The following is a 17,604-nucleotide window of genomic DNA, read 5'->3' on the forward strand; positions in this document are numbered from 1 at the left end:
GAGTAGGACTCCTACTAGGAGGGGAAAGAAGTGGGGAGGGAGAAGGAAAAGGGGGGGGGGGGCGCCGCCCCCCTCTCCTAGTCCAATTCGGACCAGGGGGGGAGGAGGCGCGCAGCCCACCTCTGGCAGCCCCTCTCTCTCCACTAAGGCCCATATGGCCCATTACTTCTCCCAGGGGGGTTCCGATAACCCTCCGGCTCTCCGGTTTTCTCCGAAATCCCCCGGAACACTTCCGGTGTCCGAATATAGCCGTCTAATATATCAATCTTTATGTCTCGACCATTTTGAGACTCCTCGTCATGTCTGTGATCACATCCGGGACTCCGAACTAACTTCGGTACATCAAAACTCATAAACTCATAATATAACTGTCATCGAAACCTTAAGCGTGCGGACCCTACGGGTTCGAGAACAATGTAGACATGACCGAGACACGTCTCCGGTCAATAACCAATAGCGGAACCTGGATGCTCATATTGGCTCCTACATATTCTACGAAGATCTTTATCGGTCAGACCGCATAACAACATACGTCATTCCCTTTGTCATCGGTATGTTACTTGCCCGAGATTTGATCGTCGGTATCTCAATACCTAGTTCAATCTCGTTACCGGCAAGTCTCTTTACCCGTTCTGTAATACATCATCCCGCAACCAACTCATTAGTTGCAATGCTTGCAAGGCTTGAGTGATGTGCATTACCGAGAGGGCCCAGAGATACCTCTCCGACAATCGGAATGACAAATCCTAATCTCGAAATACGCCAACCCAACATGTACCTTTGGAGACACCTGTAGAGCTCCTTTATAATCACCCAGTTACGTTGTGACGTTTGGTAGCACACAAAGTGTTCCTCTGGCAAACGGGAGTTGCATAATCTCATAGTCATAGGAACATGTATAAGTCATGAAGAAAGCAATAGCAACATACTAAACGATCGGGTGCTAAGCTAATGGAATGGGTCATGTCAATCAGATCATTCACCTAATGATGTGATCTCGTTAATCAAATAACAACTCCTTGTTCATGGTTAGGAAACATAACCATCTTTGATTAATGAGCTAGTCAAGTAGAGGCATACTAGTGACACTCTGTTTGTCTATGTATTCACACATGTATTATGTTTCCGGTTAATACAATTCTAGCATGAATAATAAACATTTATCATGATATAAGGAAATAAATAATAACTTTATTATTGCCTCTAGGGCATATTTCCTTCAGTCTCCCACTTGCACTAGAGTCAATAATCTAGATTACACAGTAATGATTCTAACACCCATGGAGCCTTGGTGCTGATCATGTTTTGCTCGTGGAAGAGGCTTAGTCAACGGGTCTGCAACATTCAGATCCGTATGTATCTTGCAAATCTCTATGTCTCCCACCTGGACTAGATCCCGGCTGGAATTGAAGCGTCTCTTGATGTGCTTGGTTCTCTTGTGAAATCTGGATTCTTTTGCCAAGGCAATTGCACCAGTATTGTCACAAAAGATTTTCATTGGACCCGATGCACTAGGTATGACACCTAGATCGGATATGAACTCCTTTATCCAGACTCCTTCATTTGTTGCTTTCGGAGCAGCTATGTACTCCACTTCACATGTAGATCCCGCTACAACGCTTTGTTTAGAACTGCACCAACTGACAGCTCCACCGTTTAATGTAAACACGTATCCGGTTTGCGATTTAGAATCGTCCGGATCAGTGTCAAAGCTTGCATCAACGTAACCTTTTACGATGAGCTCTTTGTCACCTCCATATATGAGAAACATATCCTTAGTCCTTTTCAGGTATTTCAGGATGTTCTTGACCGCTATCCAGTGATCCACTCCTGGATTACTTTGGTACCTCCCTTCTAGACTTATAGCAAGGCACGCATCAGGTCTGGTACACAGCATTGCATACATGATAGAGCCTATGGCTGAAGCATAGGGAACATCTTTCATTTTCTCTCTATCTTCTGCAGTGGTCGGGGATTGAGTCTTACTCAACTTCACACCTTGTAACACAGGCAAGAACCCTTTCTTTGCTTGATCCATTCTAAACTTCTTCAAAACTTTGTCAAGGTATGTGCTTTGTGAAAGTCCAATTAAGCGTCTTGATCTATCTCTATAGATCTTAATGCCTAATATGTAAGCAGCTTCACCGAGGTCTTTCATTGAAAAACTCTTATTCAAGTATCCCTTTATGCTATCCAGAAATTCTATATCATTTCCAATTAGTAATATGTCATCTACATATAATATCAGAAATGCTACAGAGCTCCCACTCACTTTCTTGTAAATACAGGCTTCTCCAAAAGTCTGTATAAAACCAAATGCTTTAATCACACTATTAAAGCGTTTATTCCAACTCCGAGAGGCTTGCACCAGTCCATAAATGGATCGCTGGAGCTTGCACACTTTGTTAGCTCCCTTTGGATCGACAAAACCTTCTGGTTGCATCATATACAACTCTTCTTCCAGAAATCCATTCAGGAATGCAGTTTTGACATCCATCTGCCAAATTTCATAATCATAAAATGCGGCAATTGCTAACATGATTCGGACAGACTTAAGCATCACTACGGGTGAGAAGGTCTCATCGTAGTCAATCCCTTGAACTTGTCGAAAACCTTTTGCGACAAGTCGAGCTTTGTAGACAGTAATATTACCGTCAGCGTCAGTCTTCTTCTTGAAGATCCATTTATTCTCAATTGCTTGCCGATCATCGGCCAAGTCAACCAAAGTCCATACTTTGTTCTCATACATGGATCCCATCTCAGATTTCATGGCTTCAAGCCATTTTGCGGAATCTGGGCTCACCATCGCTTCTTCATAGTTCGTAGGTTCGTCATGATCTAGTAGCATGACTTGAGGATTACCGTACCACTCTGGCGAGGATCTTACTCTGGTTGATCTACGAGGTTCAGTAGTATCTTGTTCTGAAGTTTCATGATCATCATCATTAGCTTCCTCACTAACTGGTGTAGGTGTCACAGAAACAGTTTTCTGTGATGCACTACTTTCCAATAAGGGAGCAGGTACAGTTACCTCATCAAGTTCTACTTTCCTCCCACACACTTCTTTCGAGAGAAACTCCTTCTCTAGAAAGTTTCCGAACTTAGCAACAAAAGTTTTGCCTTCGGATCTCTGATAGAAGGTGTATCCAATAGTTTCCTTTGGATATCCTATGAAGACACATTTCTCCGATTTGGGTTCGAGCTTATCAGGTTGAAGCTTTTTCACATAAGCATCGCAGCCCCAAACTTTCAGAAACGACAACTTTGGTTTCTTGCCAAACCATAGTTCATAAGGCGTCGTCTCAACGGATTTTGATGGTGCCCTATTTAACGTGAATGCGGCCGTCTCTAGAGCGTATCCCCAAAACGATAGCGGTAAATCAGTAAGAGACATCATAGATCGCACCATATCTAGTAAAGTACGATTACGACGTTCGGACACACCATTACGCTGTGGTGTTCCGGGTGGCGTGAGTTGCGAAACTATTCCACAATTTTTCAAATGTACACCAAACTCGTAACTCAAATATTCTCCTCCACGATCAGATCGTAGGAATTTTATTTTCTTGTTACGATGATTTTCTACTTCACTCTGAAATTCTTTGAACTTTTCAAATGTTTCAGACTTGTGTTTCATTAAGTAGATATACCCATATCTGCTTAAGTCATCTGTGAAGGTGAGAAAATAACGATATCCGCCACGAGCCTCAATATTCATCGGACCACATACATCTGTATGTATGATTTCCAACAAATCTGTTGCTCTCTCCATAGTACCTGAGAACGGTGTTTTAGTCATCTTGCCCATGAGGCACGGTTCGCAAGTACCAAGTGATTCATAATCAAGTGGTTCCAAAAGCCCATCGGTATGGAGTTTCTTCATGCGCTTTATACCGATATGACCCAAATGGCAGTGCCACAAATAAGTTGCACTATCATTATCAACTCTGCATCTTTTGGTTTCAACACTATGAATATGTGTGTCACTACTATCAAGATTTAATAAGAATAGACCACTCTTTAAGGGTGCATGACCATAAAAGATATTACTCATGTAAATAGAACAACCATTATTCTCTGATTTAAATGAATAACCGTGTCGCATCAAACAAGATCCAGATATAATGTTCATGCTTAATGCTGGCACCAAATAACAATTATTTGGGTCTAATACTAATCCCGAAGGTAGATGTAGAGGTAGCGTGCCGACCGCGATCACATCGACTTTGGAACCATTTCCCACGCGCATCGTCATCTCGTCCTTAGCCAATCTTCGCTTAATTCGTAGTCCCTGTTTCGAGTTGCACATGTTAGCAACAGAACCAGTATCAAATACCCAGGTGCTACTGCGATCATTAGTAAGGTACACATCAATAACATGTATATCACATATACCTTTATTCACCTTGCCATCCTTCTTATCCGCCAAATACTTGGTGCAGTTCCGCTTCCAGTGACCAGTCTGCTTGCAGTAGAAGCACTCAGTTTCAGGCTTAGGTCCAGGTTTGGGTTTCTTCTCTTGAGTAGCAACTTGCTTGCTGTTCTTTTTGAAGTTCCCCTTCTTCTTCCCTTTGCCCTTTTTCTTGAAACTAGTGGTCTTGTTGACCATCAACACTTGATGCTCCTTCTTGATTTCTACCTCCGCAGCTTTCAGCATTGCGAAGAGCTCGGGAATAGTCTTATTCATCCCTTGCATATTATAGTTCATCATGAAGCTCTTGTAGCTTGGTGGTAGTGATTGGAGAATTCTGTCAATGACGCAATCATCTGGAAGATTAACTCCCAATTGAATCAAGTGATTATTATACCCAGACATTTTGAGTATATGCTCACTGACAGAACTGTTGTCCTCCATCTTGCAGCTATAGAACTTATTGGAGACTTCATATCTCTCAATCCGGGCATTTGCTTGAAATATTAACTTCAACTCCTGGAACATCTCATATGCTCCATGACGTTCAAAACGTCGTTGAAGTCCCGATTCTAAGCCGTAAAGCATGGCACACTGAACTATCGAGTAGTCATCAGGTTTGCTCTGCCAGACGTTCATAACATCTGGTGTTGCTCCAGCAGCAGGCCTGGCACCCAGCGGTGCTTCCAGGACGTAATTCTTCTGTGCAGCAATGAGGATAATCCTCAAGTTACGGACCCAGTCTGTGTAATTGCTACCATCATCTTTCAACTTTGCTTTCTCAAGGAACGCATTAAAATTCAACGGAACAATAGCACGCGCCATCTATCTACAATCAAGCAAAAAACAAGCAAGATACTATCAGGTACTAAGTTTCATGATAAATTTAGGTTCAATTAATTTAACTTAAAGAACTCCCACTTAGATAGACATCCCTCTAATCCTCTAAGTGATTACGTGATCCAAATCAACTAAACCATGTCCAATCATCACGTGAGATGGAGTAGTTTTATTGGTGAACATCACTATGTTGATCATATCTACTATATGATTCACGCTCGACCTTTCGGTCTCCGTGTTCCGAGGCCATATCTGTATATGCTTGGCTCGTCAAGTATAACCTGAGTATTCCGCGTGTGCAACTGTTTTGCACCCGTTGTATTTGAACGTAGAGCCTATCACACCCGATCATCACGTGGTGTCTCAGCACGAAGAACTTTCGCAACGGTGCATACTCAGGGAGAACACTTCTTGATAATTAGTGAGAGATCATCTTATAATGCTACCGTTAATCAAAGCAAGATAAGATGCATAAAAGATAAACATCACATGCAATCAATATAAGTGATATGATATGGCCATCATCATCTTGTGCTTGTGATCTCCATCTTCGAAGCACCGTCGTGATCACCATCGTCACCGGCGCGACACCTTGATCTCCATCGTAGCATCGTTGTCGTCTCGCCAACCTTGTGCTTCCACGACTATCGCTACCGTTTAGTGATAAAGTAAAGCATTACAGCGCGATTGCATTGCATACAATAAAGCGACAATCATATGGCTCCTGTCAGTTGCCGATAACTCGGTTACAAAACATGATCATCTCATACAATAAAATTTAGCATCATGTCTTGACCATATCACATCACAACATGCCCTGCAAAAACAAGTTAGACGTCCTCTACTTTGTTGTTGCAAGTTTTACGTGGCTGCTACGGGCTTAAGCAAGAACCAATCTTACCTACGCATCAAAACCACAACGATAGTTTGTCAAGTTGGTGCTGTTTTAACCTTCGCAAGGACCGGGCGTAGCCACACTTGGTTCAACTAAAGTTGGAGAAAGTGCCACCAGCAAGCCACCTATGTGCAAAGCACGTCGGGAGAACTGGCCTCGCGTAAGCGTACGCGTAATGTCGGTCCGGGCCGCTTCGTCCAACAATACCGCCGAACCAAAGTATGACATGCTGGTAAGCAGTATGACTTATATCGCCCACAACTCACTTGTGTTCTACTCGTGCAAATAACATCAACATATAAAACCTAGGCTCGGATGCCACTGTTGGGGAACGTAGTAATTTCAAAAAAATTCCTACGCACACGCAAGATCATGGTGATGCATAGCAACGAGAGAGGAGAGTGTGATCTATGTACCCTTGTAGATCGACAACGGAAGCGTTTGGTTGATGTAGTCGTACGTCTCCACGGCCCGACCGATCAAGCACCGAAACTACGGCACCTCCGAGTTCTAGCACACGTTCAGCTCGATGACGATCCCCGGACTCCGATCCAGCAAAGTGTCGGGGAAGAGTTCCGTCGGCACGATGGCGTGGTGACGATCTTGATGTACTACCGTCGCAGGGCTTCGCCTAAGCACCGCTATAATATTATCGAGGACTATGGTGGAAGGGGGCACCGCACACGGCTAAGAATATGATCACGTGGATCAACTTGTGTGTCTAGGGGTGCCCTCTACCCCCGTATATAAAGGATCTAGGGGAGGAGGCCGGCCGGCCCTCTATGGCGCGCCAAGGAGGAGTCCTCCTCCTAGTAGGAGTAGGACTCCTACTAGGAGGGGGAAAGAAGTGGGGAGGGAGAGGGAAAAGGGGGGGCGCCGCCCCCCTCTCCTAGTCCAATTCGGACCAAGGGGGAGGAGGCACGCAGCCCACCTCTGGCAGCCCCTCTCTCTCTCTCCACTAAGGCCCATATGGCCCATTACTTCTCCCGGGGGGTTCCGGTAACCCTCCGGCTCTCCGGTTTTCTCCGAAATCACCCGGAACACTTCCGGTGTCCGAATATAGCCGTCCAATATATCAATCTTTATGTCTCGACCATTTCGAGACTCCTCGTCATGTCTGTGATCACATCCGGGACTCTGAACTAACTTCGGTACATCAAAACTCATAAACTCATAATATAACTGTCATCGAAACCTTAAGCGTGCGGACCCTACGGGTTCGAGAACAATGTAGACATGACCGAGACACGTCTCCGGTCAATAACCAATAGCGGAACCTGGATGCTCATATTGGCTCCTACATATTCTACGAAGATCTTTATCGGTCAGACCGCATAACAACATACGTCGTTCCCTTTGTCATCGGTATGTTACTTGCCCGAGATTCGATCGTCGGTATCTCAATACCTAGTTCAATCTCGTTACCGGCAAGTCTCTTTACTCATTCTGTAATACATCATCCCGCAACCAACTCATTAGTTGCAATGCTTGCAAGGCTTGAGTGATGTGTTGGGTTTCGTAGTAATTTCAAAAAAATTCCTACGCTCACGCAAGATCATGTGATGCATAGCAACGAGATGGGAGAGTGTTGTCTATGTACCTACGCACACCGACTGCGGAAGCGTTGACGCAACATAGAGGAAGTAGTCGTACGTCTTCCCGATCCGACCGATCAAGCACCGAAACTACGGCACCTCCGAGTTCGAGCACACGTTCAGCTCGATGACGATCCCCGGACTCCGATCCAGCAAAGTGTTGGGGAAGAGTTCCGTCAGCATGATGGCGTGGTGACGATCTTGATGCACTATAGCAGCAGGGCTTCGCCTAAACTCCGCTACAGTATTATCGAGGAATATGGTGGCTGGGGGCACCGCACACGGCTAAGGAATAGATCACGTGGATCAACTTGTTCTCTTTCTGGGGTGCCCCTGCCTCTGTATATAAAGGACTAGAGGGGGGAGGCTGGCCGGCCACAGGTGGTGCGCCAGGAGAGTCCTACTCCCTCTGGGAGTAGGATTCCCCCCCCCCCCCAATCCTAGTTGGAATAGGATTCGCGGAGGGGGAAAAGAGAGAAGGGGGGCCGGCCACCTCTCCTAGTCCTAATAGGACTAGGGGAAGGGGGAGGCGCACAGCCCATGTAGGGCTGCCTCTTCTCTTTTCCACTAAGGCCCATCATGGCCCATTTAGCTCCCGGGGGGTTCCGGTAACCTTCCCGGTACTCCGGTAAAATCCCGATTTCACTCGGAACACTTCCGATATCCAAACATAGGCTTCCAATATATCAATCTTTACGTCTCGACCATTTCGAGACTCCTCGTCATGTCCGTGATCACATCCGGGACTCCGAACAACCTTCGGTACATCAAAATGCATAAACTCATAATATAACTGTCATCGTAACCTTAAGCGTGCGGACCCTACGGGTTCGAGAACAATGTAGACATGACCGAGACACGTCTCCGGTCAATAACCAATAGCGGGACCTGGATGCCCATATTGGCTCCTACATATTCTATGAAGATCTTTATCGGTCAGACCGCATAACAACATATGTTGTTCCCTTTGTCATCGGTATGTTACTTGCCCGAGATTCGATCGTCGGTATCCCATACCTAGTTCAATCTCGTTGTCGGCAAGTCTCTTTACTCGTTCCGTAATACATCATCTCGCAACTAACTCATTAGTTGCAATGCTTGCAAGGCTTATGTGATGTGCATTACCGAGAGGGCCCAGAGATACCTCTCCGACAATTAGAGTGACAAAACCTAATCTCGAAATACGCCAACCCAACATGTACCTTTGGAGACACCTGTAGTACTCCTTTATAATCACCCAGTTATGTTGTGACGTTTGGTAGTACCCAAAGTGTTCCTCCGGTAAACGGGAGTTGCATAATCTCATAGTTACAGGAACATGTATAAGTCATGAAGAAAGCAATAGCAACATACTAAACGATCGGGTGCTAAGCTAATGGAATGGGTCATGTCAATGAGATCATTCTCTTAATGATGTGATCCCGTTAATCAAATAACAACTCATTGTTCATGGTTAGGAAACATAACCATCTTTGATTAACGAGCTAGTCAAGTAGAGGCATACTAGAGACACTTTGTTTGTCTATGTATTCACACATGTATTATGTTTCCGGTTAATACAATTCTAGCATGAATAATAAACATTTATCATGATCATAAGGAAATAAATAATAACTTTATTATTGCCTCTAGGGCATATTTCCTTCATGATGTGCATTACCGAGAGGGCTCAGAGATACCTCTCCGACAATCGGAGTGACAAATCCTAATCTCGAAATACGTCAACCCAACATGTACCTTTGGAGACACCTGTAGAGCTCCTTTATAATCACCCAGTTACGTTGTGACGTTTGGTAGCACACAAAGTGTTCCTATGGCAAACGGGAGTTGCATAATCTCATAGTCATAGGAACATGTATAAGTCATGAAGAAAGCAATAGCAACATACTAAACGATCGGGTGCTAAGCTAATGGAATGGGTCATGTCAATCAAATCATTCACCTAATGATGTGATCTCGTTAATCAAATAACAACTCCTTGTTCATGGTTAGGAAACATAACCATCTTTGATTAATGAGCTAGTCAAGTAGAGGCATACTAGTGACACTCTGTTTGTCTATGTATTCACACATGTATTATGTTTCCGGTTAATACAATTCTAGCATGAATAATAAACATTTATCATGATATAAGGAAATAAATAATAACTTTATTATTGCCTCTAGGGCATATTTCCTTCAGTCTCCCACTTGCACTAGAGTCAATAATCTAGATTACACAGTAATGATTCTAACACCCATGGAGCCTTGGTGCTGATCATGTTTTGCTCGTGGAAGAGGCTTAGTCAACGGGTCTGCAACATTCAGATCCGTATGTATCTTGCAAATCTCTATGTCTCCCGCCTGGACTAGATCCCGGCTGGAATTGAAGCGTCTCTTGATGTGCTTGGTTCTCTTGTGAAATCTGGATTCTTTTGCCAAGGCAATTGCACCAGTATTGTCACAAAAGATTTTCATTGGACCCGATGCACTAGGTATGACACCTAGATCGGATATGAACTCCTTTATCCAGACTCCTTCATTTGTTGCTTCCGGAGTAGCTATGTACTCCGCTTCACATGTAGATCCCGCTACAATGCTTTGTTTAGAACTGCACCAACTGACAGCTCCACCGTTTAATGTAAAAACGTATCCGGTTTGCGATTTAGAATCGTCCGGATCAGTGTCAAAGCTTGCATCAACGTAACCTTTTACGATTTTTTTATTGTTCCATGTTATTATATTATCAATCTTAGATGTTTTATATACACTTTGAAGCAATTATATATCATTTTTTGGGACTAACCTATTAACTTAGTGCCCAGTGCCAGTTACTGTTTTTTGCTTTTTTTTTGTTTCACAGAATATCAATACCAAACAAAGTCCAAATGGCACGAAACTTTTTGGAGATTTTTTTTCTGGACAAAAGAGACACTACAAGCTTCGGGAGAAGACCAGAAGATGCATCATGGGCCCACAAGGCTCCGTTTGACCAAACTCCGCCTCTATAAGTTCTCTAAAGTGTGAAACCAACAGAGGAGTCCACGAAATACTTTTTCCGCCGCCGCAAGTTCCAAAACCACGAGATCCTATCTGGCGGCCTTTTCCGGCACTCTGTTGGAGGGGATTCATTCACGTAGGGGGCTCTTCATCATCCTTGCTGCCCTTCGATGATGCGTGAGTAGTTTACCACAGACTTATGGGTCCATAGTTAGTATCTAGATGGCTTCTTCTCTTTATTTGATTTTCAATACAATGTTCTCCTCAGTGTTCTTGGAGATATATTTGATGTAATAACTTTTGCGGTGTGTTTGTTGGGATCCGATGAATTGTGAGTTTATGATCAGATCTATCCATGAATATTATTTGAGTTTTCTCTGAACTCTTTTATACATGATTAATATAGCCTCGTATTTCTTCTCCGATTTATTGGTTTGGTTTGGCAAACTAGATTGATTTATCTTGCCATGGGAAGAAGTGCTTTGTAACGGTTTCGATCTTGTGGTGCTCAATCCTAGTGATAGAAAGGGATATGACACGTATGTATCGTTGCTATTAGGGGTAAAAAGATGAGGTTTATTTATACGTGAGTTTATCTTGTCTACATCATGTCATCTTGCTTAAAGCGTTACTCCGTTTTACATGAACTTAATACACTAGATGCATGTTGGATAGCGGTTGATGTGTGGAGTAATAGTAGTAGATGCAAAATCGTTTCGGTCTACTTGTCTCGAACGTGATGCCTATGTATGATCATTGCCTTAGATGTCAATTGCCAATAGTAATTTTTCTACCCACCGTATGCTATTTTCTTGAGAGAAGCCTCTAGTGAAAACTATGCCCCCCGGGTATATCTTTTATCATACATTAAAAGTAAAAATACCTTGCTGCAATTTTCTTTTCTTTATTTTATTTTGTATTTTTGTCCGATCTATCTATAAAAAACTACACAATTTAATCTTGCTCATAACCGTTGAGGGATTGACAACCCCTCTACGCGTTGGGTTGCAAGTATTTGTTGTTTGTGTGGAGGTGTTATTTACATAGTGTTTCTTGGTTCTCCTACTGGATTGATAACCTTGGTTTCATAAAGAGAAATACTTATCTCTATTGGGCTGAATCATCCCCTCCTCTTAGAGGAAATCCCAACGCCGCTCACAAGTAGCACCAGGCAAAGTGTTTCGTCCAACCATCAATCCTTTTCCTAAGCATCGTTACTTGAAAACTGCCTTAACTATCCCACCTTTTATTGACTTACCAAATAAATTTGTATTTTCTTTGGTAAGCTAATAATGATATAAAAATAAAATCCAAAATATATGTAGTTCGGTAAATCACGGGCATGATTTGACAAACATTTATTTACACAACCATCTTTAATATTGACGGGTAAATCATGGGCTAATGTACTAGAATACTTATACCCCACTGAAACACACATACATTTATCTATGATTTAAATTGTAGTATTATGAGGAAAATGCATGCACCAGACCATGCATAGAAAAATGAAAACAAAATATTATTATACAAGAGTGACCTGCTTCAAGTCCCCCGAGCTGGTCCATTAGTCCGTTGATTTTTCTATCATGCAAAATGAGACAAATCAGTAAAACATGACTCACCCATTTAGTCAGTAGGTCACATAACTCTACATTTCTAGCATAAACAACATAATGAATTGAGTAGTTAAACAATTGCTAGGAACAATAGTGTTGGTAAACACGTGAGGTTTGTTTCTTATGTTTCTTATGTTCTTAGTGTTGGAAAACACACACCCAGGGTCACATAACACTAGTAGAAAACAGGGCTTTGGTCCAGGCCAGGTCAGCCCATTAGTCCTGGTTCAGTCCAGAACCGAGACCAATGTGGGCATTGGTCCCGGTTCGTGAGCCTAGGGGGCCGGCAGGGCCACGTGGGCCATTGGTCCCGGTTCATCTGGACCTTTTGGTCCCGGTTGGTGGGATAAACCGGGACCAATGGGCCTCGCTCCTGGCCCACCACCATTGGTCACGGTTGGTGGCTTGAACCGGGACCAAAGGCTCCCCTTTAGTCCCGGCTCATGTCACCAACCGGGACCAATGAGGTGCCTATATATACCCCTCGCTCGCGAGCAGAGCACCCCAGTGCTCTGTTTTTCTCTGGCCGAGGGGGAGAGGGCTTTGTGGTGCTCTAGCTCACCTCCTATGCACATGAGGTGTTCGATGGAATGCCCGAGCCACACTACTTAAGATTTCTCCTCTCGAAGCTCGACCTCCAAGCTCCATTTTCCTCAAGATTTGTCTAGATTTAGCGGTCCGTCACGCCCCGTCCCCGTCTTCACCGCTGTCGATCACCTGCACCGATCTCGTCACCGACACCACCGTGGTGAGCCTCTTGTTCTTATCTTCTTTCTGAAAGGAAAAGTATTCTTACTTGTATGTTTAGATAGATACTTGTATCATTTTCTTACAGTTATTATTGCATCTTATATAGTGCGATGGTTTTGGTATCCGCCCCCGTCGGCCCTCGTCCTGTCTATGATTCGGATGTGGTATGTATATTATCTTTATAACTATTGGTTCATTTATTGTTTATGAAAATTATGCCGACCAACGTGACATAGATTTTATTTATCTAGGATGTATGTGAATCGGAAATGCCAACCGACCCTATTGTCGAGAGGTTAAATTTAGTTGAAGAAGAAAACAATTTGTTGAAGGAAAAAATAAAAAAAATTGAGGAGGAGAAGATGATATTGGAGTTGCATGTTGCGGATGTCGTCGATGATCACAAGATCAAGATGGATGCAATGCGCTTGAAGATTAGAAAGATGAGAAAATATGCCATTCATACCGAGGCTTGGTATCATTATGCCGTTGGATCAATTGTTACCTTGGTTGCGATTATGATCGCATTTGTTTTCGCATTGAAATGTTTTACATAGTTTCAATGTATGGTTTAATTAATTAGATGCTCTGGAGAGCTATATGTTGTTAGATGAGAACTATGTATGCACTTTGGTTTTAATGTGATGATGAACTTCTATTAATTTGGGCACTTAATTATATATAATGCATGCAGATGAACCGGCAATGGATGTACGGTGACAGACACACCCGCGAGTACATTAAGGGCGTGCATGAGTTTCTTGATGCGGCTGAGGCAAACAAGCAGAATGGTTTTATGTGTTGTCCATGCACTGAATGTGGGAATACGAGGTCTTACTCTAACCAGAAAATCCTTCACTCCCACCTGCTTTACAAGGGTTTCATGCCACACTATAATGTTTGGACGAGGCACGAAGAAATAGGGGTTATGATGGAAGACGGCGAAGAAGAAGACTACGATGACAACTATGTGCCCCCTGAATACGGTGATGCTGCAACGGGGGGAGCTGGTGAAGATCAAGAGGAACCAGACGATGTGCCCAATGATGCTGCAACGGGTGAAGCTGCTGAAGATCAAGAGGAACCAGACGATGTGCCCGATGATGATGATCTCCGTCGGGTCATTGTCGATGCAAGGACGCAATGCATTAGTCAAAAGGAGAAGTTGAAGTTCGATCGCATGTTAGAGGATCACAAAAAAGGGTTATACCCCAATTGCGAAGATGGCAACACAAAGCTCAGTACCGTACTAGAATTGCTGCAGTGGAAGGCAGAGAATGCTTTGGCTGACAAAGGATTTGAGAAGCTACTGAAAATATTGAAGAAGAAGCTTCCAAAGGATAACGAATTGCCCGACAGTACATACGCAACAAAGAAGGTCGTATGCCCTCTAGGATTGGAGGTGGAGAAGATACATGCATGCCCTAATGACTGCATCCTCTACCGCGGTGCATACAAGGATCTGAACGCATGCCCGGTATGCGGTGCATTGCGGTATAAGATCAGACGAGATGACCCTGGTGATGTTGACGGCGAGCCCCCCAGGAAGAGGGTTCCTGTGAAGGTGATGTGGTATGCTCCTATAATACCACGGTTGAAACGTCTGTTCAACAACGAAGAGCATGACAAGTTGATGCGATGGCACAGTGAGAATCGAAAGAAAGATGGGAAGTTGAGAGCACCCACTGACGGGTCGCAGTGGAGAAAAATCGAGAGAAAGTACTGGGATGAGTTTGCAAAGGACCCAAGGAATGTATGGTTTGCTTTAAGCGCGGATGGCATTAATCCTTTCAGGGAGCAGAGCAGCAATCACACCACCTGGCCCGTGACTCTATGTATGTATAACCTTCCTCCTTGGATGTGCATGAAGCGGAAGTTCATTATGATGCCAGTTCTCATCCAAGGCCCTAAGCAACCCGGCAACGAAATTGATGTGTACCTAAGGCCATTAGTTGAAGAACTTTTACAACTGTGGAATGAAAATGGTGTACGTACGTGGGATGAGCACAGATAGGAGGAATTTAACCTTAAGGCGTTGTTGTTCGTGACCATCAACGATTGGCCCGCTCTCAGTAACCTTTCAGGACAGACAAACAAAGGATACCACGCATGCACGCACTGTTTAGATGACACTGAAAGTATATACCTGGACAAATGCAGGAAGAATGTGTACCTGGGCCATCGTCGATTTCTTCCGACCAACCATCAATGTCGAAAGAAAGGCAAGCATTTTAAAGGCGAGGCAGATCACCGGAAGAAGCCCGCCATGCGCACCGATGATCACGTGCTTGCTATGGTCAATGATTTACACTACATAATCTTTGGAAAGGGTCCCGGTGGACTAGCTGTTCCGAATGACGCTGAGGGACACGCACCCATGTGGAAGAAGAAATCTATATTTTGGGACCTACCCTACTGGAAAGACCTAGAGGTCCGCTCCTCAATCGACGTGATGCACGTGACGAAGAACCTTTGCGTGAACCTGCTAGGCTTCTTGGGCGTGTATGGGAAGACAAAAGATACACCTGAGGCACGGGAGGACCTGCAACGTTTGCACGAAAAAGACGGCATGCCTCCGAAGCAGTATAAAGGTCCTGCCAGCTACGCTCTTATGAAAGAAGAGAAATAAATCTTCTTTGAATGCCTACTCAGTATGAAGGTCACGACTGGATTCTCGTTGAATATAAAGGGAATAATAAATATGCTAGAGAAAAAGTTTCAGAACCTAAAGTCTCATGACTGCCACGTGATTATGACGCAACTGCTTCCGGTTGCATTGAGGGGGCTTCTACCGGAAAACGTCCGATTAGCCATTGTGAAGCTATGTGCATTCCTCAATGCAATCTCTCAGAAGGTGATCGATCCAGAAATCATACCAAGGCTAAGGAGTGATGTGGCGCAATGTCTTGTCAGTTTCGAGCTGGTGTTCCCACCATCCTTCTTCAATATCATGACACACGTCCTAGTTCATCTAGTCGACAAGATTGTCATCCTGGGGCCCGTATTTCTACACAATATGTTCCCCTTTGAGAGGTTCATGGGATTCCTAAAGAAATATGTCCGTAATCGCGCTAGGACAGAAGGAAGCATCTCCATGGGCCATCAAACAGAGGATGTTATCGGGTTTTGTGTTGACTTCATTCCTGGCCTTAACAAGATAGGTCTCCCTAAATCGTGGTATGAGGGGAGACTGACTGGAAAATGCACTCTTGGAAGAGACTCAATAATATGCAGGGACGGATATTCTTGGTCTCAAGCACACTACACAGTTCTACAGAACTCTACCTTGGTGACCCCATATGTCGATGAACACAAGAACAGTCTGCGCTCCAAACACCCGGAGCAGTGCAACGACTGGATTACATGTGAACACATCAGGACTTTCAGCAGTTGGTTGGAAACACGTCTCAGAGGTGACAACACTGTTTGTGATGAGTTGTACTGGTTGTCCAGGGGGACCATCTTTGACTGTATTGACTTACAAAGGATACGAGATAAATGGGAATACATTTTACACGATCGCCCAAGATCAAAAGAGCACCAACCAAAACAGCGGTGTCTGCTTTGATGCAGCAACCGAGAGCGGAAAGGATACATATTATGGTTACATAGTGGACATATGGGAACTTGACTACGGACCTGATTTTAAGGTCCCTTTGTTTAAGTGCAAATGGGTCAATCTGTTAGGCGGCGGGGTACAGGTAGACCCATAGTACGGAATGACAACAGTGGATCTGAAAAATCTTGGGTACACTGACGAACCGTTCGTCCTAGCCAATGATGTGGCACAGGTTATCTATGTGAAGGACATGTCTACCAAACCGAGAAAAAAAAGATAAGGAAGCGAATACATCATACGATGAGCCAAAGCGCCACATAGTTCTTTCAGGAAAAAGGGACATACTGGGAGTGGACGGCAAGACAGACATGTCTGAAGATTATGAAAAGTTTCATGAAATTCCTCCCTTCAATGTCAAGGCTGACCCAAGCATCCTGATAAACAATGAAGATTATCCATGGTTACGGCGCAATAAGCAAATGACACAAGCGAAGAAAAAGTGAAGACTTTCTCCCGCAACTTTGTAACACACGAACATGCTACCATTGTCCGTTTTGTACATGCACATGCTATGTGGGTGAAATTATGATACCATCCCAACTTTCAACTTTTTCAGAGTTCATTTGAAATGCTTTCATGTCTTATGGTTCGACCCTCGTAATACTAATGGCACTAACAGAAAGTTTATAATTTTTCTAAAACTAATGGCACTAACAGAAAGTTTATAATTTTGCTATCCTAAAAGCAAACAGAATTAAAAATTAAAGCAAAAAACAAAAGAAAATAAATAATGCAAAAAATAAATAAAAAAACAGGAAAAAACTATTTTTATAGTAAAGTTAATCACAAAATAAAATAAATAAAGCAACAAAGAAAACAAAAAAACTAAAAAAGTGTTTTCAAATTTGAAAACTAATGGCACTAACAGAAAGTTTATAATTTTTCTAAAACTAATG

This window comes from Triticum dicoccoides, chromosome 6A (genome assembly GCF_002162155.2).
Source record: "Triticum dicoccoides isolate Atlit2015 ecotype Zavitan chromosome 6A, WEW_v2.0, whole genome shotgun sequence".
NCBI classification, from domain to species: Eukaryota; Viridiplantae; Streptophyta; class Magnoliopsida; order Poales; family Poaceae; genus Triticum; species Triticum dicoccoides.